Raw genomic sequence first — 25,506 nt, forward strand, 5'->3', positions numbered from 1 at the left:
AACGGTACGCGAAATTTCGAGCAAATCAGTGAAGATGATTTATTATCGAACAATCGTCCCATGACAGATAAGACTGTTGGTTTTTCCTCGAATCCTCGAGTGTTTTCTTCGCGTAGATCTTGTAAACGATCTTTGGCGACCAACGACATACAGTATCTTCGATTGTTTACGGGGCGTCCCAATCATCACCGGTCGATTTCAATTTCGCGCTATTTTTAAAACGTCGAACCGATTAACCTGAAACTTGACATACGTCATCTACACGGATGGAGAATTAATCGTGTAGAAGTACACAGTGAAAGAACGCGCGCGAATTATTCAGGCCAATTGCGAAAAATCGCAATCTTTAATGCTAACGATTGAGACAGTCTCTATGTGATAATGTGCGAAAACGTATAATCTTGCGTGTGATTCAGAGAAAATGTTAAGTGTTTGAGATAAACGAGCGAACGAAGTGTTTCCAAAGCGTGAAAGGAAAAATGTTAAAACAAAATGGCGCACAATGATTAGAAACCGGCAAAATCCGGAAAAAATGATAAAACATCAATATGGAAGCACTGACTGATCAGTGCTGATCAATCTGAAATAAAAATTGCTGAAGACAAAATGGTAGACTCGGTTTATTGAATACATATTTTAAACAATTGTCATACTTTTGTATTTTGTTGTCACGTATATCTCAGTATCCAGGAGATATCGAATTTATTTATTACGTCTTAGTAGTCTGAATTCGCAGAGATAATAAATAGTCAATAAATAAAATGACGAACCTGAACTAAATAAGAGTTTGAATTAATTAAGTGAGAGTTTTATTCGAAACAATAACAAAATTATTGATTCGATGTATATTACATACTTCATTTTGATGTATATAATTAAATTATTAGAATTTTATTTCATCATATGTTATCGGTTACTTGTAATCTTAACATTATGTCTTCCGTTAAAAGTACCATCTATACTCCAAATTTGACATTATATTTCTCACAAACTATACGACATTTTTCAAAAATTTTTATCGGTTCTTCTACGTCTATTATTCTATTATGAAACTGCATTAGAAAAATTCATTTCTTAACAAAAAATTGGACTCTTTTTTGCGGCTAAAGTGTAAATTAAAGTGTGAAAGACGAGCAATCGAAATGGCGTCAGATTGAGGAATTATTTTGAACCTTACCAGATACATCGAACGAGGGAGGTTAACTCTTTGCACTCGAGGCTTTTTTACTACCGGAAACCGACGCCTCGAGAAAATCCTTCGAGTCGTAAAATTAATCCGGAATGAAACATTTTTGTATACTTTGCATACGCGCGTTTACACTCTACGAGAACGTAATATTTAAATTCTAATTTGAATTCCAACACCGCGAAGTTTTTCCGGATAGAAAATAGTACACTGAATTAGGTGGTGATCGAGGATCTCCTCTCGAGTCCAAAGGGTTAAGAATTAGAACGAAAGGGAAGTATTGCGTGTGAGAGTACAGGGTTCGAGAGTAGCGCGATTGAAACACTTTTGGTTGGATTTTCGTCGAAGTGAGTCAGAGTCGAGCAAACCCTACCGCCTGACCCTCGCAGGACGAATGTGGGTCACTCGAGACCCAAGTTTTACGACAACTAAAACTTCTACCGATCGGGAAGGCTTGGTGGCACATCTGTGTCACTCGAGCCTCCAGGTCGGCGGAAAGTAATTTATGATCATTCGGAGTAAAAGTCGCTTGTTTCACAGACGTTAGCTGTTTTTACGTTAGTCGTCTTTCAGACATTCAATAGAGCAGTATTTCAAGAGTCTTTCCATACGTTCAGAATGACCGAGTGTCAACGATCTTGCGTAGAAACTGTGCAGAAAATGAATAAATATTATTCAATTTCCAAATACGCTTCTTCTTTTCTTTTCTCTGTAACAAATCCTGTCGCAAAAGTTCAGATTGTAATGTCCGGTTTGTTACAATACGCAGAGTTCTCGCGTATCCGGTAATATAGCGCCTAACTTTATGCGAATGGCGAACAGTTGTTGTTGCATTCACCCAAACAGATCCATTATTTAATAACAATTTATAAATTTGTTACAATGATATTGTATTTTTATATTTTTTCTCTGTAATAAACCTATTCATGAAATACGAAGAGAAAGATTACATTTTGGAATCTGATAGGTTGTTCGATAAGTTTTGTCGTTCGATAAATACAATTTTTTCTCAAAATTGTGCAGGATACGAACAAATACTATTTATTTTCTAAATATGCTGGTTTTCCTTTTCTCTGTAACAAATCTCGATTTTCATAACGATTTCTAACCTTTTTACACCAAACATATTTTTTTTTCTATAATAAACCTATTTATAAAATTCCAAGCAATTATACTTTGGAATCTATTTATACACGGTTCAGATCTTCACGAGGTCCTGGTAGGTTGTCAAAACGCACCTTGCGACTACCATAATCGATCCGTCTGATTTTTCTTTTCTCTGTAACAAATCTCTATTTTTATAACGACTTCTAACCTTTTTACACCAAACCTACATTTTTCCTTATAATAAACCTATTTATAAAATTCTCAGGAATTATACTTTGAAATCTAATTATGCGTGATTTTGGCACGGTTCAGCACCGATCCAGACCTTCACGAGGTCCACGTAGGTAGTCAAAACGCACCTCGCGACTACCATAATCGATCCGTCGCTCTCGTATATTCCGCGATGTTTTGCGCAACGATTGCCAATTTTTACAGGGCCCTTACCAAACTCGCGTCGCGTTTCGTCGCACCGAGGCAAAATTTCCGCGTTCCCGGTAACGAGCCGCAAAACCGAACGGTGTTGTTCGAGGCCGAAGCGAAAGGTTCGCGTCCGCTTCGAGGCGCTATGCAGGCGCCGGGATAATATCTGCCGCGGTCGGCGGCGGCGGTGTCGCGTTACCTTGATTACGAGAAACCGATCTCGGTCCGCGAGTACTTGCATGCGTGCATGGGTGCATGGGTGCATACGTGCGTACGCGCGTTCATCTCGACTTCCATATTACGTGACTCGTGCCTCGTTATTGCCGAAAGAATGTCGCCCGGCGTCGCGCTCGCTCGGTTTCCTATTTCGCGCCGCTGAAACGAGCCTCGACCGTGCTGTACCTACTATATACACGCCGTGTATCGTACGCGGCACGGTCTACGTTTACGTTTTCGCGCGTGCAACATCGAGAACCGCGTTAAATCGGTCGAAACTCGTAACCGAAACTACACCAGGAGAACTCGCGATCCCACGAGCCGGTTCGTCGTCTTTTCTTCGTTGTTCAAACGGACGAGATCCATCGCCGCGAAGCCGCGAAGCCGCAAAGTGCAACGACCGTAACGTCGATTTCCTCCGGAGCGATCCTCGCGACACCGCGCGCCGAAACGCGACCGAGCGCGCACGAGCCTACCAACGCTCCGCTCGCTTTTTAGCTCGCGGTTTTCGCGCTCCCGTTCCCCTTCCTTTGACCGCGCGAAAACGTTTTCGCGGTCTCGTTGCCCCCGCGTTTACCGCGCCGTTTTCCTACGGATCGAAGAGAAGCACGACGCGATTCTTCCGCTTCGATCGTGCGTATCTACGCATGTGTTTCTCGCGAGCGACGAAAACAATTTTGAAACAAGCGTTCGAGACATCTTTCGCGAAAAGACGCGTGGCGACCGGCGGAACAGAAAGTCGCGGGAGAAACGCAATATTGGCTACTGAAATGAATACGTCGGTGTTGATTTACGAGGCGCGCTCGGATCGTAAAAATCTAGTACGCGCTGTCGCCATCGATTACGTAAACCACGCTCGTGCCCTGTCCGCGCGTACCCGCGCAGCTGGATCGACGAACGGTACGAAAAATACTCGAGATCCGCGACGATCGTCGAAAACCGTGGATAAAATCGAAAGTATACCTTTCGCCGTCGATCGTGGCGAACGTGAGAAATTGCCGCGCTATTAGTTACCAAAGTTTTGCAACTACTTTGATCCGGTCGACACGGAGATGAAGGAATTTGTGTACGCGTAATGTATACCCGGGCCGATCTACGTGCAGTTTCTCGCGCGTGTAAACGTTTTTCGCAACCCTCGGTTTCTCGGTAACGCAAACACTGGGGTCGACTACCGTAACGTACAGGGACTGTGTTCTGTGCAGTAACGTCTCGGGAGTCGGTCGAATTTGTTTCTCGAATTCTCGATCGAGAAGTATGTTATTCATCGACTGTCCGTAGCAGTCTGTAAATGTACTTGGTCGGTTGTCTTTCGTTGGCGATTTATTTTCGAGAGGTTCCTTCGACCAGATGCGATAAAAAAGTTCTCTAGTTTTCTACGAGTGGTTTCTATAGCGATAAATAATTCACGAACGTGGGTTTTAATTGTCGAACGGCACACGAAGCGTTACTGGATTGGTTTTTGTACGGTTGAGATCTCGTTTCTGTGATCTACTCGAGGACACCGGATTCTTAATTGGGTGTCCCAATCGTCATCGGTCGATTTACTTTTCGAATAAAACTGAAACGGTTCAAGTAATCTCGATACTTTTTCTTTTATTTAAAAGTACAAACTTGGGAGTTAATAACGGAATAAGGTATCCTCCAAATGGCCACCTCGGCTTTTCTTTACAGTACACCGATCTTTTCGTCAAATTTTTCACGACGTTTTCACACGAACTCGGATCGATTTCATCAACGACACGTTTGTTGTTGTCTTTCGGCTCTGGAATTGTCTCTGGATCGTCGGGATAAACCTTACCTTTGACGCGACCCTAAAGAAAAATGTCCAAAGGTGTCGAATCGCACGATCTTGGTGGCCAATTGACATCACCACCTCGAGAAATTACGCGTTGCGAAAATTTCGTGTGCAAAAGTGCCATTGTTTCGTTCGCTGTGTGACAAAGAGCACCATCTTGTAGAAATCAAATATCAGCCGTGTCAAGATCTTTCGATCGATACCAGAAATAGCCAGTCAATGTATCGTGATATCGTTTCCCATTCACAGTTCATCGTTTTCGAAGAAAAATGGCCCGATCGCGCCTTTCGACCGATAACTGCACCAAACGGTGACTCGCTTTAGATGCATCGACAATTGTTCAACCTGTCGTGAATTTTCCGAGCCCTGTACGCGATAATTTTGTTCATTCGCGTAGCCAGCGAGATGAAAATGCGCCTCGTCGCCGAGGATAATTTTGTCGAAAAAATCATCGTCGACTTCTTTCCTCTGCAGCGCCCGATCCACGAACGTACGACGTTGGAAACGGTCCAATGGTTTAAGTTCTTGGCATAATTGAATCTTGTAAGCGTGCAAACGAAGATCTTTTGTCAAAATCCTTTGCGAACTGGTCCTCGAAGTGTTCAGTTCCTGAGAACGATGTCGAATCGATGTGCCCGGGCTTTCTCTCGCACTTTTAGCAACAGCAGCAACATTTTCACTCGAACGAGCGATACAGAGACGCGGTGACTTTTTCAGATTTCCAAGTGAACCAGTTTCGACGAATCTAGCGATGAAATTTTGCACGGTGCTTTTTGTCGACGCACGATTTCGAGGGAAACGATTACGAAGTTCTCGAATCGTTAGCGTTAACGATCGCGATTTTTCGTAATACGCCTGAATAATTTTCACGCGTTCTTTCACCGTGCACTTTTCCACGATTAATTTCCCATCTGTCTAAATGACGTATGCGGAGTTTTAGATCGATCGATTCGACGTTTGAAAAATAGCACGAAATTCGAATCGACCGGTGATGATTGGGACACCCTGTCTCTATTTAAATTTCTTCCTCCTTCGGTGGATGCAACTCAAAGTTGCATCGCTCCGTTAAACGTCCGGGTGCGAATCTGAATATGCACATACGGTTCTCTGGAAAACTTTCGAAAGTTTCGACGATAATTTTCGTTGGGATAAATGCAACAATGACTCGAGTAGTGTCACACGTTGATAGCGAACAGTCTTACTTGAATTTTAAGGACTGTATTCGCATCACCGAAAAAGAATCGTTAGGTGAACACTTTGGTCGTTACTTTCCTTCAGTTTCTTCAATTTAGTCGCAAGCGGAGTGTCGAGAAAAGCACGCGACACTATTCGTCGTTCGCATCGTATTAAATCGCGATATTACCGGGTGAGATGCCCGTGTATTATAATAAACCAGATATTGTAATCCGAACTTTGCAACAATTTTCATTTAACGAATCCGTTACGTAAATTCCGTGTAATCCACGTGGTAGGGGTCTTGCGTCATCTACCTCCGCGTCTTCCGTCGAAACCTTTGTAAGTTTGCCTCGAGCTATTACTACCCTGACCCAATACCTTCGAAATCCGATGTAGAATTGCAGTTCTCGATCTCAGTGTCGATCGAATCCTCGAACAAGTGCAAATTCAATTTCGAAAGATCGTAGCAACCACGCGGCACATCCAAGTCGTCGAGTTTGATAAACTTTGTCACCGTGACCGTAGCTCGCGTGTACGATTCACACGGGGGAAGAAGATTTCGTCGAACGTTACAGAAACGCCAATGAGAAAGAAAAATTGAACACGGGATAAGAATGTCTCGATCGACGTAACGTTATTTTCAAAGGCAGAATACGAGCAACGTAGCGTTCCAACGAGTGTTCGTAAATGTCCTCTCTGGGAAAACTTTCGGCAAAGTTAATCGAAAGAAAGGTATCGGTTCAAAAGTGTAAATTAACGAGAAACTTCCGAGTGGTTCTCACGAGGAAAATTGTACAAAGTCGACTCGACGATCAACGCGTTAATAGATAAGAAATATACGCGCAGGCTGTCGAACAGAAATGTTTACAAACTTTGAAAATGTGAATGGAAAATGAATGATGCCAAAGTAGCGATTTTTAAGTGGTTCGATTCCTCGACGATAAAAACAATACTAGGATAGTGCGAAATACGTTAATGTAACTTACAAGCGTACGTGGTTAATATTATGATCGATAGCGATACAATTGGTAAGTGAAATGTGTTTGTCGAACGATTCGAACCGAGTTAGAAATATTGAAAAGAACGCGCAATTCCGTAACACGAAGCACACGTGCAAATATACAGAAGAAACATAAAACACCTTTTGTAAACACTGAAAGAAGATTACGGTAAGATAATCCTTTGTTTAGAAATTGTATACGCGAAGAGAAGCAAGGAATCCGCTTGCGTTAACAAAACCGACAATCGCTTCTAACTACGACAACATTGATTTTCCGACTTACTACGATTAAATATTTCTTGCTCGTACAGTTTACCCAACAGTGACCAACGGAGTATAGTATAAATACGTTCGTTCGATCGTAATATTTTTCTAGCAAATATATATTTGTCGAGAAATCTCTCTATCGCACGGAATATCTCGTTTTTCTATCGTTCGATGCACACCACCCAGTTCTCATCGCGATTGATAATTCGTTTCGAACGAACAAAAATTCCAAACCAATACCGACCCGAAACGTTTGCCAATTTAATTATACGTTTATTTTGCGCAAATTTTACGACGTCAGAGATCATTCAACGTTAATTAAAACGTTCCTTTCTGTCTCTAACCGTTTTCGAATTAACGCTCGCAGGACGAACGTGGGTACACTCGAGACCTTAACGTTTTTCAGACATTCGACAGAGCGGTCGAATTGTTTCGTGAGTTTCACCGTACGTTTAGAATTACCAACCAACAGCTGCGTAAACGCGGAAGATGTTATATTTGTATAAAAAACGATAACAAATACACTTCTGCGTGTAAAGAGTGTCAACGACACACTTGTAACAATTCTATTCGGAACAATAGAATTTCGTGTAGAAATTGTGCAGAAAATTAAGAAATACTATTTATTTTCTAAATACGCTGGTGTTTCTTTTTCACGTAATAAATCGATCTTTTCGGAACGATTGATCAATTTTCTACAATAAACCTATACTTTTTCTCCGTAACGAAACTAATTATAAAATTACAAGAAATTGTATTTTGAAATCTATTTATGCGCGATTCTGGCACGGGTCAGAAATGATCCATCCTTCGAGGGTTAATACTTTTAGGTATCGAACTTTAAAGGACAGTTTCTTCTTTCAATTCGAGTTGTCACGATTGATGAAATTTCTCAATTATTCGCAACCCTGCAAACTTTCGTCTCACTCGAACGAAAGATTCACATACGCTCGTCCATTCCTGAAAGATTTCGCTTCGTACCTCGAACTCTCGTTCGACGAGTACCAAATACAAAAGTTATCAGGTCGTTCGATAAAACTCATCGAACGAGAAAATTCATCCAACGACCTATTACATTCTTATCTTTCGTTCGTTGTCCGAAACGCTCGTCCAGGTAAACATTTAACCCGTCTCCGCGTTAAATGTTTAAACGTGCACCGTGCGATCGTTTCGCATCGCGCACAAAGTACCGCGGCGTGTTCCATCGGGCTGTGTGCACCGATCGCTTGGAAATTCTTCGAACAATCGTAAATTTGCACTCGCGTTGTCCAATGGTCGAATCGGCCGGTAATAGTTGTCCAAAGAGTAGTAAACGAGAAACGAGAGTAGCGAGAACGCGGCCGATCCGAAACGAACGTCTAGGGCGAGTTAATAATTGACAGGGCCGGCGCGGCGGTTAGTTCAACGAGTACCGGCGTTCTCGGTTAATTATCGCGAGTCTCGTTATCCCATTATCGTCGTTAGATACTATCGCGAGGTCGAACGAGCTCCTTTGCCGATTGCCGACCGTCGGTTTCCACCAGCAGGATGCATAAGCGTTGCAGCGTCTCGTGGCACGCTTGGCGCGCCTCTCGTCTTTTCACCGACCTGTGCATCTTCCTTCGTGGCGCGTCCAGAGACGGGTGAAATTCTTATCCGTATAATAAATAAATAAATATATATCTTAACACATTGCCGACCGATCGGGGAGATCTCCCCATTTCGAAGAAAGTCGGTGTTCGACCGATCGGGGAGATCTCCCCGTATTGACTTTAGCAACGCGTTTCTCGTTTTCTGTCATCGTTAACTACCTCGGCCTCGGGTTTTTTCGCGATTGCTGACGGACTGCTGCTATGGAGCACGACGTATAATAAAATCGACTAATTTCGAAGGCGTCTTATTGCCTATTGTTACGGTTCTTTCGGTTCGGGATTTCGGGACCTCTAAAGACCGCCAACGCACAAGTTATGCCAGTCGTAAAGTCTGACTTTTAATTTTACGTTTTGTATAAATAATACGTGAAATGGTTAAACGAGATTATTGCAGTGAAACCTAATTGCCCGCATGGCTAGTTTCCGAACTTTTTTCAGTTCAAATAGTGAAATTCAGTCCGTGCTACTTCCGAAAAATGCGCGGTGGACAGCGCTGTTTGGCTTTCCCAAGCGCGGTGGAAACCGAACAGTTGACTGTGGCGCGTGCGGTCGGCAAAGTGTTAATTAATAATAAATTCTTATCCGTATAATAAAACGACGACGAGACGAACGATATTCGCGTTACAAGTCCGAGATTAGATCGAGAAACAGCTCCTGGCCGTTGTTAAGCAACCTCGTTGCGTAAATTACTTTTTCTATCGGTGTACAGGATGATCGAAAAGACACGATGGACAAATTTATCGAAACTTACGTTCGGAATATTTTTTACTTATACGGAATAATTTTAATATTTTTTATATTTTTTAGAGATTCGCGGACGCGTGTTTCTATGACTGGTTGCACGGAATAGCGGACAGACGCAATTCTTAGTTATTGTTTACTGTGTTCATTACTGTGTCGAGTTACGGCAGGACGTCCCGCGGACCGTTTGGTCTCTTGTGTCACCAGATTTAACGTCTCTTGACTTCCGTTTAAGAGGTCGCGCGAAAGAGTTGCTTCAAATGCGATCGAAATAGAAGGCCAGCTTTAAGAACGCATTCGAAATATATTAATACTATTTATAATACTGTAGGTACTCGAAAGAGAATCGACGGTCGGCACGACGAATGAAAACTTACAGAAGGAACATTCGAACGTTTATTACAATTGACGTAACAATTGATAAAAGTCACCGAACGAGTGGAACTTTTCAATGAAGCATACTCGGTAGTAAGTTCGCACGAACTTCGTTTCACCTACTTCCTATACATTCTGTACGTCCAGACTGCATTTATTTGCACAACGTAGACCGTACAATGCCAACAATAATTTTAATCGAACGGTCACCGGTCGACTTTGAAATCCTTTGCGCGAATAAAAAAATATACAACGATGATCCCTTATTCGTTGCGCAGAATTAAAAATTCGTGAACGAAATTACGTTTCGCGTCGAGCGAATAACGAACGCGCGAAGTGAACGATCTTCGCTGGAACGATCGTCGCGCGTAAATATTTTTACTTTTCATCCGTTGTTCGAATAAAAGACCGCGCGTAATCGCGACTGGATGCACTTACGTAAGCGAGAAGCGCCAACAGGGACATTCCGCGTGCGAGCGTTACGAAACACGCGACGCTCGTGAAAAAATGAAAAGAAAACAAGATCGATACCGAAAGATCGAAAAGTCAAGCACGGTGCATCCCGACTTGACGATGCAACTCGATGGTTGGACGATCGAAACGATCCACCAACGATGGAATATCTCGTGTATCGGATCCTGTCGCTTGTTCAAAAATTCACGAACCTTCGAAAATTCTACGCGATGCATCGATTGGTTCACGCGAACCCAGTCCGGTGATCGCGTCGAATTGCACATCAGATGCACTCGTGAGTCGTTATTTCGAACACGATTCGTCGTTCGCAGTGGTTGAACGTTAAACGTAGACGCGGATAGATGTAGAATACGTCGCGAATTTATTGCTTTGAACCAAACAAACAGACTTTTATCACTCCGCGATAAAATGGCTGAATTTACACACCTTCGGAAGTGCACGCGCGAAATTGTACGCTGTTTCGTTTTCGCGTTCAATTTAACGGAATTATTTCGTTAACCGAAATAACAAGTATTCGAAATAAGCTGCGAAACAACAACGATACCGTTCACACAACGAACGAATATTTATCCGGTTTTCGTAAACGTTCGTTCCTCGTTCGCGAACAAAAACCGCGTTACTTTTCAACGAAACCGCGTGAAACTTTCGTCTTATTTTTAGCCGGACGAAACCTGTTGGACACATTGTACATTCCTGCTTTATGTAAATCATTACCGCATCGCGTGTTCGTAATTATGAATATCTGCGAACGGACGATAGACGCGCAAACTATCAAAGTATTTTCTTACGCGAATTTCCTTTTTCGTTATTATTTTCTCATCGAATCATCGAATCGCGTTGGTCGTTCTCGAGACTTCGTTGTTTCGTTACACCGAAGTATCATTGTAAAAATAATTTTACCAAACGAAATAACGAAATTGTATCCGAAACGAATGCCCGCGAAACGAACTAGCGCGTTACTTTGAACAGTGTTTCGAGAAACGTTAGTTAGGAAGTGTCCAGCTCTGTTCCGTAACGACGGGAAATTACGTCAATGGTTAATCCGAATGCTCTTTGTTTAAAATTACTTATCTTTTGTATCGAAACGGCTGATTACTTCTGGGTACCCTTAATACGTTAATCGACTCGAGAATACACAAACAGAGGTTCCTTCGTTCGTAAGCACGAACACTTGGTTAACCGATGCAAAGGTTTGGACGTAATTATGAACCGACTCTGCACCGTTTAAGCTCGCGTGGCTCCGAGACCGGAGAAATTCGCGATAACCTTTTTGCCGATCGTTGAGCAATATACGTTGCATCTGTTCTGCGTTGCTTGAATTAATTAACAACGACGCACATTCTCGATCGTCGAATCGATTCCGTGATATTTCTTTCGCGAATTCTACGTACACCTTCGCGAATCGTCCTCTTGCGAGAGAAAGTCAATCAATTTAATATTTCGAACCACCTCAATCCCGAACTTGTTGCCCCGGATAGGAACGTTTTATCTAATCGTCGACCGATAATCGCGTTTGTCTTTCTTACCGTTACACCTACTTCTTCGATGTATTCTTTAATTGGTACTTTTCGGGTGATTCGTAGCTCAAAAATTACCTTTCTTTCTTTCCGTTCAAGGTCCGTACGAAAGAGGACTAATTCCCGCCAAATAAACGGATAAATTAATTAGAGAAGTGTTCCCGGGTATAAAAACGGGCCGCGTTTAAGAAGAAAAACTGGCATAGTAGTCGACAACCCCTCGCATCCTTTATGAAACGACGGACCTTTTAACATCCCGACGAAATGAACATTTTTTTACCGAAGCTTACTCAAAGAGGCGTACTCACCCGTGGTACGCGTGCGCACGGTAACTCGGTACTACTATCGCTGTGTACTACCACGAGGAGCACTCGACGCGATAAGTATCGAGCACTCGACTGCGCCTCGAAACGGGGAGACGAGTTTGGAACCTCCGGAACGATAACTTTAACAACGACGTAACACCGTCCGCTTTAACCGTTTGAAAAGTTTCTCTGGAAATCCAAGCGTTTCATTTATCCATCGACTCTGTCAGCTTGCCGGTCGAACCGCGTGAACGAAACCGCGCCAAATCACCGATACGACGAGCGCGAGGCGTCATCGATAATTGTGGCGATTAACGCGCTCGATCGAATCGCCACGGCGTCTCCGTTTGGTCGGTGTATCGCGCAGAGAACTCCTGGTATAACGGTGCCGTGCGTTTTTACCGAAACGGTTTATTACCGAAACGCGTTACGAAGGTCGCGGTCGTTTCTCTCGTGTCCACGACATCGCGTACTTTGGTGAAAAATCACTGCGCGCGCCACTGGTCACTGACACGATCCACGCGTCGATCGACCTTACGTAGAATACGGTACAGAGTAAACTTACTTCACGCGTACGAGAAACACGGACGAGGATCGCGACGCGGCCGTGTATCGTCGTTCCGGGATCTACGGGACATCGCGAGGAACAACGCGACCGATAGAGGTATTAATCGCAGGGGAGAAGCGAAAGGGAATCGAGAAGGGAAAGAAAGAGTGGGAAAAGGAGGGACGAGACGGCGTCAACGATGCCCCTGTGCTGACTGACTGCGAGTCGTTCGCGTAATGCGCGCGGAGCGAGAGAAACAGAAGGTGGGGGATAGAACGCGAGAAAGAGCAAGACGGGCCGGGAATAACGAACAGAGAATGGTTTCGGAGTACGTGCATGATCGCGAACGCGAACGGACACGGAACGCGACCGATTCTCTCTTTTCACCGAACCGAACACGCTCTCCACCAATTGCTTCCTAGACGAGCCAGTCCCTACCGTGCGTTAAACGCTGATAACGAGTTACAGGTACGCCCGGTGTATTTACTTATGACGCATCGCGTCGTATCCCTGGTCAGTGACTCTCAAACCGCGTCGATGATCGTGCGTCGTGTCTCGAGCGATCGTCGCTCGGATAACCGACCGTGGCCAGTGGTTCTTAACCTTGACTGTTTACACTCGACGCGGTTTCGAGAAAAACGGTAATAGATGGTAAACGAAAGAAATTATTCATTCGTAGTTGTTGCGGCGAAACGGCACACCGAGATCATCGGTATTCACCGAAATCTCGATCACCTTCAGCAAGCACGTGACGTTCATTTTCCCGCGATGAGAACGTTCGAGCCCTCTGGGCTCGCTTGTACCGTTAGAGTTTCTTAATACGCGGTGTGCATTCGACCATTACGAGTTGTCATTTTTACGCCAAGAGGTGGAAACAATTCCTGTTGGAACTCTTCGAATTTTTTCCTTGAGTTTCAATTTTTGCCAACAGTTCTCTTCTCAGTGTGGACCTTTCAGCGTACCGAGAATACAAAGTACACGACGCGAGGGAACAAGTTTGCTTCGAAGATGGACGAAAACGTGTACGATTGAATGGAATAAAATTTAGGTGATGCTCCAGAGGCAACTGAAACAGGAACAGGCAGGAAATCGTAAAGGAACGGGAAAGCTTGGGAGAAACCATGTTGAAGGATGCAACGAACGGAAATAGACGGCTGGAGAAACGAATTGCAAAAATAATTTCTCGCGGGTACTTTCGGTGAATTACGAATGAAAAATCACTGCATCGAACGGTTGCGTCGATTCTCTGTTTGCAACTATTGCCTGTTATTGCAACCGGGCAGAGTCCTTCGAATACAAACGGAATACGGTTACATTGTAGAAAAAAAACAGGCAAAGTAATCAAAGTTACGTTATTACGGTGCATTGTTATCGCGGGCAGCTTTTCGTATACCGTGAAACGAACTAATGGTAAATAACTAGGAAAAATATTCATTTCCTGACCGTAGGTGTTTACAAGACTGGATATTCCAATTATTGGATTCGAGAGGGCAAAGTGGAGTTTAAACAATTGTATCTAAAAGGAAGTTCGTGATTTCACTACACGGTGAATTAAACTTGTAAAGTATCGAAATTACGATTTACATTGCCGCTAAATATCATCTAAACAAATAGTAAGTCGGCTCCTTTCTTTCTGTTCCCCGTAGCAACCGCTACGAATTGTCTCGTGATACGTTTATAGTAATGATTATTATAATAATACCTGTAATTATAATAATAATTATTATTATTATTATTACAACGTAAGAATTTATCTAACACAAACTCTCAAATATTACTCCTTTGCGAGCGCGTATTTAGATACTCTTAGTGACACATTTTTACCGTTTTGAATGTGTAAAAAATATTGAACATTTGCCACGAAACAACCAACGAATAATCTCTTTAATACGTACGCGAAAGTTTTTTTTCTAAATTAAAATAAAATTTAAAGATTTAGGAATTACTTTCACATGGTCGCTAAATTTTACTTCTCGTATTTACGATATCGTAAACGCGGCTTATAAGCAGCTTGGTTTTATGAAACGTTTCGGCTCCGATTTTAACAACACCCGTAGTATTAGATTACTATATTGTACTCTCGTTAGGCCGCGACTTGAATACGACTTGAATACTTGAATACCAAATCTGTTATTTGGTCACCCGAACAAATTGTGTATAAACAGTTAATCGAAAGAATGCAACACAGATTCTTAAGATTTGGGTCTTATAAACTAGATACACCTATGGATGTTCCTAATCACGATTATAGCCAAGTTACGAGCGCGCTGAATCTAAAATCACTCGAATCTCGTAGAACTATCGCCGACTTGTTTTTTCTGTTCAAAATCGTAAATTATCGAATTAACCGTGGCTATCTTTCAGGTTTATTGGCATTTTCATCCAAAAGAGTTACACTTCTCGTTTCCTTAATTTTAATTCTATTACTCGCATTTGCACTTCGTCCAATAAATACTCTGTATCTCTCTGTTTCAATGTATCTTTCGCCAAATTTCAGTCGAACGATCTTTTCAAATCTTTTTTCTTCAATTTACGCACCGTGTTTATTTTTCTCTGTAAATCGATGGATTTACTGCCCGTGAATGAATAAATAAATAAGTATAACTAAGCAAATAAGTAAATAAACGAATAAAGTATGTACACTGACCAAAGTAATTTTCAAATAGGCGATATTTTCGCGATATCGGTTCCAAAATCACCCTGTGATGTAATGCACTCAACGTAAGAGAACAAACGACCCATTCACGTTCCAGATGAACACGTAAACGGCAGAAGGAACAGTTTTGGAAAATGTCCACAAGAAGCGGGAATTGTTCGAAATTGAACGACAGATTGAACGAAACGACCTCGCTCGAGATCACTGGGCTACTATTATTTAAGGTGTCTCGCGCTTTCCGGCGGCACGATGGCGAATCATTCTGTCCCTCGACGAACCGACTCGACTTCGACGATCGTATCTATAGAAAATTTTCCGCGATATCGATGCATACGGTAGATAAGAAACGATACGGGCGCCCCACCTTCTCGAGCGATCTCGACGAGCCCCTGATTTTTTCCTTCGCCGGGATCGTCTCGAATTCTCTGCTCAAATAACCTTTCGCGTTTAAAACGAGTCTCCGGCGACCTCGACACGGATACGTGTATCGTTCTCGACTTCGCGAACAGAATGTATCCCGCGAAAAGGCCGCTTCGCTCCACGTTCGATCGTTCCGTTCACCGACTTTTGTCTCGTCCGAATCGAATCGCTTGGTCGAATACAATACGATTACGGTGTGCACGTACACGTATATCGAGCGAAACGTGGAACGAGCAACGAGCGCGGGGAGCGAGCAGCAACAGCGAGCACAGGCGAAACCGTAGCGAGATTTTGCTGCAAGGTAAACGACTGCTTGTGCAACCAACTCTGGGAAGGTAAAAGAGTATCGATGCGGTAATACGCTTGCGTATTATTTCGATCGTTCGATAGAAAACGAAAGCGAAGGACACCGAAAGAAAGCGACGTTCCTCGAATTCCACTTTCCCGCGGCCGCGAGTTCGAGGCTCGTTATCAGCAACGAGAAACGTTCGAGGACTTTGCAATTTCTCGTCGAACGAAGGAGAGCTGTCTCCGTTTTACGTGCACACGTGCCGTTAATACGATCTGTATTTTAATTCGTGCAATTTGCGACGCACACGTGTACGCGAACACGTTCGGATAGAGCACGTGTACACTATCTGCGTAAATACACAACTCGAGACAGCCGAAAAGCACACCCCGAATTTTGAAAAAATTCCGCGCGGATGAAAAAATCAAATTTCGACGTAACTCATTTCGGTGAATTAGCAGCGAATTAGTGAAACGAATCCAAAGAGATAATTGCAAAGCGAGCAAGGAATAGTTTTCGAGAATCAATCGTCCGTTGCGATACAGAAATAGTAAGTTGTGCACAGTGTCTGAGAATACGACGAAAAATATTATAGATACACTTGTGTCTGTGCAGACGGGGAATAAAAATCGTAATTGCCCGTATATTGAGAACGCCGAGTGTTAATTATCTAACACGCGTTACCTGTGTCCCGTGCACGCGTATCTCTGTAAAGCACGTTGAAAACCGTGGTCCGATCGACACGGTCGGTTTGTCGACACACTCGTTATTTTTTCCTTATTTTTGTTGAAATTCGCGGAGCTCAACGAAAGAAACAAAGTCTACGTGTCTATTTGCCCGGTACCGTCAGATACGAAAGTCCAGCGACGCGTAATTGACACGTAACTCCAAATATCAAAGTCCAAGAAGAAAGTTATCGCGGTGAACGTCGTTGATGCATTTCCACACGACTTGGAGACAACGTAACGCGTTACGAGGAAACGATCGAAGCCGAAGGTCTTTTCAAATCGGAGCAACGATGTTTAATAAAGCTGATCGAGCTGTCAACGGCATCTCCGATATGCGGTGTGGAAGAAAATTGATCGGAAAAAGTTATACCGAGATCGCAGATACTGTCGAGAAGCACTACGTAACGATGCATCATCGACCCAGAAGAGCATCTTCGTCGAAGAAGCAAAACGTCGAATGGAAATTGTATCCGGAGCCAAAGTCAATTGCTTCTACGGTTCGAGAGAACATAATTCATCGACGTTTCGACACCGTGATTCGAAGTGGTACTTGAAAATCTTAACGAGTCTATTATTCGCACACTAAGACGAGTGTCCATTGAAATCAATTTGGTGGATGTTAGCTTTCGCGACATCGTACACCTTAAAAACTAGTTAACCACGAACCGAAACTCGTGTTCGCGAAATGATGAACGACGAATGACGAGCGTTCGTCATACGGCAAATATCCAGTGTGCAACACGGATGAATGACCGATGGCGCGTGTTCGATATTCCCCGAACCACGATTATTTCACGTTCGTTGTCGATAAACGACTGCGCATCGAAACACGCGCGCGTTCGAGAATATCACCGTGGAGCGTGTCGTGTTGCTTGAAAATGGTGCTCGGGCTATCGTTAAGGAACACGTGGCTGGGTTTACGCTACACTCGCGAGGAACAATGCTATTTTCGTGATCGTCTGCACCGGTCCGACACGAAGCAATAAAATGTCAGTTACCTTTGTACGCTCGGTTTAAGTGATACCATCCACCGTCTTCTTCCAATGGGTTTCTCTCTTTTCTTTCGTAACGTTTATACATTCCTCGTAACTATGAATGCGATTGCAGCAATTTGCGGGTGGTAATTATCACCGTAAGTTAAATTCTCGAAATCGAGCTTCGACGAACAGACGTACGTGTATAGACGCATATAGACGTGTATTCGTGTATTAGTCGTTCGACGAACAATTCGATAAACAATATTGAACGTTGACGCAACGAGCCGTTTGTTATTCACGTCTAACGTTTTCTAACAATCTTTCGTGACCTCTCTCTGGTAATATTTCAACACAAGGTGTACATTCTGTATTACATTATTATTTAATATTATTGTCATTCTTCGCGACCATTGTTACGTATATTTCTTTCACATTTTAACTCGGAATTTTTTCTTACGTTTGGTAAGAGTTAGGTTTGTCGTTCGACAAACAATTCGATAAACAATTTTGAACGTTCACGCAACGAGCCGTTTATTATTCACGTCTAACGTTTTCTAACAATCTTTCGTGATCTTTCTCTGGTAATATTTCAACACAAGGTGTACATTCTGTATTACATTATTATTTAATATTATTGTCATTCTTCGCGACCATTGTTACGTATATTTCTTTCACATTTTAACTCGGAATTTTTTCTTACGTTCGGTAAGAGTTAGGGTTAAAGGATATTAGTACACAACTTATCAGTGGTTATATTGGTTACGTCACACTTCCGGCTGTATAATACTTATCAACGAACACGAGACTCACCGCATCCGCATTACTATTTAAATAGTAACGACGTTCTCCTTTGTTCTGTACCTTCGTTTTGTTCAATTCGATCGATTCCTTGAATGCTTTTTTATTTTTAAATATCGCCACATATTTCGCATCTTCTATAATTTTGCACATATTTTTCCTATCTAAACCAGTTAAATATATACGAAGTACATTATACGTCACGTATAATACATACGAATTACATTTCTATATTTTATGCTCGAACATTGTAAGTACTTTCCGTTTCGATTCATCTAAACGAATATCATTTTTCTTTCTGCGACACTATCTTACACAGTTTCGATAGTTTCAAAGATAATCAGAGACGTAAACGTCAAACGAAAATAACAAATGGTTTCTCACGACTGTACCCAATACTATTGAATTCAATACAAGCTTTATTTCTAATAAGTTCGACAACTTATCAATTGTAAAAGTTTTTTAAATTGTATAGAGACGAATACGTAATAAGCGAGGCCGATATCGCGTGCACACGGATAGATCGTAAATTTCGAGTTTCATAAATTTGCGCGCAACCGATCAAGTATGTACATCCCTAATCGGTCGTAATTTTTGTCGAGATCAGTTTCGAGAGATCGATCGTAATCGTGTGAACAATACGAATGGATAAATATCGCTCCACATTGTCGATACGATGCGAAGACACCGTTTGTTAATTCGAGCGGGAAAACGAAAACATTGTTGGCGCCTTTCTCCGAGTGTCTCGGTTAACGGTTCGGGGCTCGGTCGTCTAGACGAGCATCGTTTCTTCGGCTCTTCATTAATATTTATGGAGTTAAAACGTGCAATTACGCGGGAAAAAGCCGCTCGTTGCATAATGCACGTCGTAATGCGGGCCCGTGCACGGGTACGCGTTTGTCTCGACGCGTCCCGTGTCTGTTTCGTCTCGATGTCGAGTTTCGAGTTCCCTTCTAGATACACGAAGTGCTCTTGAAATAAACGGACAAACTTTTCGAACATATTTCAAACCGATAGAAAAATGTCGTGCAATCGTACGACTGAAAATATTCTCTCCTCGAATTATCGCGTTTGGCACGTCAGCCTCCTCGGTGCCGAATTTCTTTCCCTCGAACGAACAAAATATTCTTTACGTGTCGCGAGTCGTTCGAGATCCGATAAATACAGTTGAAATAAAATATTACAATATACGCGCGAATTTTAATAATTGCGGTGATTTGTGCGTATCGTATCGATGTAGAACGATATTTATCCATTCGTATCGATGTAGAGCGATACTTATCCATTTGTATCAATGTAGAGCGATAATTATCCATTCGTATTGTTCATACGATTATGCGTTAAAATTCGGAGCAAAGAATAGATTTGTACATTTTGAACTACCACCGTTGTTCTTGGCATTTTTCGGTGTCTAATTAGTATCTTACTTTGTGGTAGCTCGGCAATAGCAACTAATGTTTACGCACTTGAGAGTTTATTTGGAGGATGGAGTTCTTCCACTTTGTAACTCGAGAGAACGACATTTATGAAGCAGTGTTTACACGATATTTTTCAGCAGTGTAACAAGTAGAATATACTGGTTCCTCTAGTTTGGCCACTTATTTTAAAAACCACACTGTACACGGTTCCGTGTCTGGCAAATCTCCACGTTCTGGCTTTTTTTTCAAACCTCGTATCGTGTTCTTTAATGTTTAATTCACAAGTAAGTATTGTTTTCACTGGTTTCGGAATAACACACGGGACGCCCGATCGATTCGCTACCTACGCTAATTGTAATAGCGCGTAAAGAAAGTTTTTTATCACGATTTGAAAATTAATCAGATTGTTGACAATCGTATTTTACAATCTTGGTTACCTCGTACCCCACAAAGCTCCAATCTTGGAATACTTTCTTCGATACGTTTCAGAAATTACTTAACCGATGTTTTTACGTACAGAGAAATTTGTAGAAATTTCAACGACGGGGAAAAATGATCGATAAAAACAATTTAGAATTGGGGAAGGGGACACCTCGCGCACACTTGTCGACCGCGATTTTTAAAACGAAACGTTCAGTCTTTTACGGTAGATTTCGGCCGAATAATTTATTTCAAGGATAAAAGTATGAAAGTATATTCATCCAAAAGCAAATTGCTTCCGAGATATTCGACGTTTAAAGCAGAATTTCAACGGTTCCTTGAATAACGACCCAGCGATTCAAAGATGACCCTTTGAATACTTTAAAAGCCCAGAAACGATTAACTACAAGAAACATTGACAAATCGCGAAATGATTACTTCTCTTTTCAAGATTATTAATGGACCGATGAAATATTCACCCCTGTTGAGTCTTACCAACCTCCGCGTACCATCTAAATACTATAAAGGAAATTCAATTGTTCTATCTCCCGCTTACAAAAGTAAGCATAGATATCGCGATCCAATTAATTTCATTGTTCTCCCGGGCAATTGTTATACGGATAATTCGAATCTCTTCCACGGTGAGGTGAAATATTACAGTCGATGGTAACGTGTATTCGCTACGTTCCGTTCTAGACGTTTTCCGTTGTTATTAGTGTTGCACGGAATCGCGCGGGTCGTTAATAATCGAAACAAGGAAACATCGGGCGAATCCTCGCGAAAGGTTCGCGCGGGATTCACGGAGCTTAGCTTCTATTTTTCAGCGAGATGGAAAACGTCGAAAGTGTTCTCGTCGTTTGAAAACTCGAACGCGGCCATGCGCGGTAAAAGGATCGTAAATTCTACGAAGCGCAAACACCGCGAAGACACGCAGGTATACACGGATATTTCCAGTCGATACCTGCGAAAAAATGTCCCGCTAGGGAATCGAGCAACCTGCATTTTAGGGCAGCTACGGTCCCACGAGAATTTTACCTGATCGTACGCGCTTTCAACGATCGTCTCTTTCGCATACTTTTCCCAAAAGAGCGTAGCTCTTCGTAACGAATCGACAATTTTCTAAGACCGGATAAACGGAAGAATCGACTCGGCTAAGGGAAGAAGTTCCAGGAACGAGAACCCCTCCACTTTGTACCCAACTCCTACTTTGGTCGTCTCTAGCGAGGGACTCGAAACGTCTTACGATTTCGTGATTGTCGAGCAACCTTCTCGTCGAACTTTATTCGACGTTTCATGTCCTTTACGCGTTCTCTATTCGTCCATATACGTGTACAATTAAAGTCACTTTAAAGTACTTCGGAAAGTAATTTCGTTTTTTTTTTTTCGGTGAAAACGGAAACACGATTTTTTTAGAGCGTATAAACATTTTATTAAATCGTGTATTCTCCATTTTGGAAAACGAGATGATTTTCCGAACAACCCAATAATAATCATAATGATACATTAGCTATTTTAAATTTTAAATATTTTGTAATCCATCCTCCTCTCATTGTGTCGCGTGTCACTTAGAAAAATCAATGTTTCGATAGAGTCGATACAATTTATCGTTGTTCGTTACCAACTTTAATTTGCATGCATTGTACGACCTGTACAAAAGTAATGGTTTCTTGGTAATAATATTTCAGTCACGTGTGTTTCATTATCCGAAACGCATAATTTATATCGAAATGTATTTTGTTTCTATCTTTTTAAGAAATAAGCACCTCGAACGAAGTACAATGCACGATAATAGGTTGCTCGATAAGTTTTGTCGTTCGATAAGAAATTGAGCTATTAGATTCGTCGTTTTATTTTAAAAATGGTACCACTGTTTGACGAACGTGTGTAGAGTTTCGTGAAGATCTATCCATTAATTCCTATATTTACAGTTATTCAAAGTCGAAGAGTCGTAGTATTTTTTTTAAATAGAAAAAACGACAAAACTTATCGAACAACTTAGTATCGTGTAAATCTGTCGATTCATTCGTATATTTACAGTTGTTCAAAGTCGAAAAGTCGTAATATTTTTTTAAAATAAGAAACACGACAAAACTTATCGAACCATTTCTTGGGTTGTTCGGAAAGTCATTTCGTTTTCCAAAATGGAGAATAAAAATAATATTACTATATGAATAATTTAATAAAATGTTTATACACTCTAAAAAAAATCGTGTTTCATTTTCACCAAAAAAAAAAAAAAACGAAACGGGTTGTTCCCAAAAAACTATTGGGTTGTTCAAAAAGTCATTTCGTTTTCCAAAATGGAGAATATATAATTTAACAAAATGTTTATACACTCTAAAAAAATCGTGTTTCATTTTCACCAAAAAAAAAAAACAAAACAAAATGACTTTTCAAACAACCCAATAGTATTTCACTCAAAACGATTATTTACATCTAAACTTTACTTTCGCGCTTTTGGTCAATTGCAGGGAACAAGTTCCGAATCTCATCGAATCGCGTCGATTAATGTAATCGATGGTTCGTTTGATCGCATACAGATCACGCAAAGTAAGATCAGTCGCGACGCGCTCGATCCCATCGCTACTTTCATTGAATACTGCCAAACTCTGAACATCCGAACTGGCCGTTTCGGCAGGGAAAGACGGAAGAATTCCCCTCGTGACTGGCGGGTGGTCTTCCAAGTTGATTCTTTTATTTCTCCGATTTCTCGGAACGGAGAGTGTTCCTTTCCGCGTGGAAAATCCAGCCAGCCGCGAGTAAACACGATCGGTGGGGTAGACGTGAAAATCTCGTAGTAGGAATACGACGAATTTAAGCCTCGACGCTTGAATCGGGCCTCCCTTTCTCTCTCTCTCGCATACGGGTCTCTTCCTGTCTGCCGTTCGTCCGTCTCGCTTCTATGAATGAATTCGGTAACGTAAAGCATCGAGCCGGCCCGCCCGCCCGCTTCGCCTTTGCCGCGTCTCGCATCCGCCTATTTTGGTCGAGACGCGCGCCCTTCGGCTTTCGTTAGGGGAGAAAATTATTTCGGTCGAAGCGAGCTCTTTTCTCCGGGCGCGAGCCGTCCGTTTCTGCTGTATTTCATTTCGACGATTAACGACAGTTCGCGGCCACGCTGCGCACGCGCGATCGATCGTCCTTCGATCGAAGAAGTCCCGAGACGTAAAGAAAAGAAAAAGAGAGAGAGAGAGAGAGAGAGAGAGAGAAAAAAAGGTAGTTCGAAACCGAAAAGAGAAGGTTGCGAATGCAATCGCGATCGGTGGCACGAGGTTACCGTGGGTCAGCGGGACCGCCGCGCGATCGTGCAGCGTGTGCACGAGAGCACCCGAGAAGCGAAAAAATGATTGCATATAGCTATCCTGGACACGTAGGTGTGCATTCACGTGTGTACGGTACACGTATATCGCGTCGTACGAGAAACTGGACGCTGACAGCTGGAAACTGGTTTCGAGGGAACGCTCGTGCGCGAGTAGCCCGAGACGGAAACGGAGAAGGAGAAGCAGAAGCAGGAGAAGAGAAGACGAAAACGAAGAAGATGGAGAAGAAGAAGAAGAAGATTTAGAAGGAGAAGCAGAAGAAGAAGAAGAAGAGGAGGAAGAAGAAGAAGAAGGTATAATGACGAGAGAAAGGGAGAGCGAGAAATGAACGTAGTCCAAAGCATCGTCCATCGTATTCGCAGAGGTAGACCAGGAAACAAAGGAGTGGACCGTCGAGAGAAACCCGGAATCGCTGATAAGATAAGGTTCGGAGTGTAGCGTTCGCGCAGAGTCGGTGAAAATTTCATTCGTCGAGAACGACGCGACGAAATTTCGTTCGTGTATCGTCGATGGTATTTTTCTCGCGTCTCGATTCGACCGCAAACTTTTTCCGACGATAAGAGGAACGCGATAACGATAAGCACACCGAAAGAACCGAATTTCTTCCCTACGAACACACACGCGCACGTACGCTCGTCGTTCGCACGCACGCAGGCAGGCACGCATGCACGCACCACGCTCGCTCCTCTCGCATGCACGCAGCCATTGTATTCCCTCTCCTCGTCGGCCGAGAAGGAGCGACGAGATTCACCGCGAATACGAGCAACCTGCCGGTATTCTTCTAGCTTTCGTCCGTCGCGAACCAGCCAGCCTCTCCGACCGAAGGATTTCGCGGAATCGGCCAGCATCGGGTAGACGGGGACGATTACCGGGAAATCGAGAAGCGTTTCGTCATCGAAACACCCGAGCGATTCAAAGTTACCCGCGTAACGTCGCGACGAATCGAGCCAACCTCGGGAATAATATTCGTTATGCAGAATCCGATCGAAATTATCCTCGCCGTCCACGCGACTCGTGTACGCGAACGATCGTCGAATTTCGTGGTTACGATTCAGACGCGGAGAATGTCTCCGTTGTTTACTCACCATCGTGTATAGCCGGGTGAGACGAGGAAAGGAGAGCAGGGGGACACGCTGGACCTCCAAGGATCTGCGGACCGACACCACCGAAAAGAAAAGAAAAAAAAAAAAAAAAGAAAAGGAACAGAGAACCACTACCGACTCGCGAAACTCTCGGGTATTCTGTTGCGCGCACAACCTTTCTCGCGAGCAGCTCGCGCCAAGATCGACGTAAACGATCCGCAGATTCGCTCGAGACGCGAGAAAACGAAGCGAAGCGAGCGAAAGAGCGCGAGCGTGTGGACCGGTACGGCAGGAGTATAGCACGCCGGGCCCGGAGCGAACGAACCAGCGAGCGAGGGAACGTCAGGCCAACGACGGCGATGCAACAAGTGACAGACAAGCTCCTCGGCTCGTTTAGTTCTCTCCTCGGCTACCTTCGGCGGATGGCGCTACTGCTCGGCAGAAACCGACGACCAAACTTCGGCCCGCGCCAATTCGAGACTCCACGTCTTCGATACGATGGCCACTTTCCTTCCTTTTTGCTACGAATTCGACGATATCGAAACACGCTCGAAGTCGTTCAAACGACGGAGAGAATTAACAGGTCTACTCCGAATCGACGAGATCGCAAGAACGATAGAATTTACTTATCGTGCGTTTAC

General features: G+C 43.0%; 1 protein-coding gene across 19 annotated transcripts in view; it reads right to left on the reverse strand.

Moving 5' to 3' along the window:
- The window catches only part of LOC143146994 (uncharacterized), a 284,039-nt gene extending 258,740 nt beyond the window's left edge, over positions 1–25,299 (reverse strand). For 16 of the 19 annotated variants that reach the window (XM_076311790.1, XM_076311785.1, XM_076311787.1 and 13 more), the window contains exon 1: positions 12,214–12,943. The gene's annotated coding sequence lies outside the window, so the exon portion shown is untranslated. Of the gene's footprint in view, positions 1–11,983; positions 12,002–12,213; positions 12,944–24,868 lie in introns of those variants that run through there. The other 3 variants (XM_076311774.1, XM_076311775.1, XM_076311776.1) reach the window with 3 other exon arrangements.
- Between the last annotated feature and the right edge of the window lie 207 nt (positions 25,300–25,506).

Source organism: Ptiloglossa arizonensis, chromosome 5 (genome assembly GCF_051014685.1).
Source record: "Ptiloglossa arizonensis isolate GNS036 chromosome 5, iyPtiAriz1_principal, whole genome shotgun sequence".
Taxonomy (NCBI): domain Eukaryota; kingdom Metazoa; phylum Arthropoda; class Insecta; order Hymenoptera; family Colletidae; genus Ptiloglossa; species Ptiloglossa arizonensis.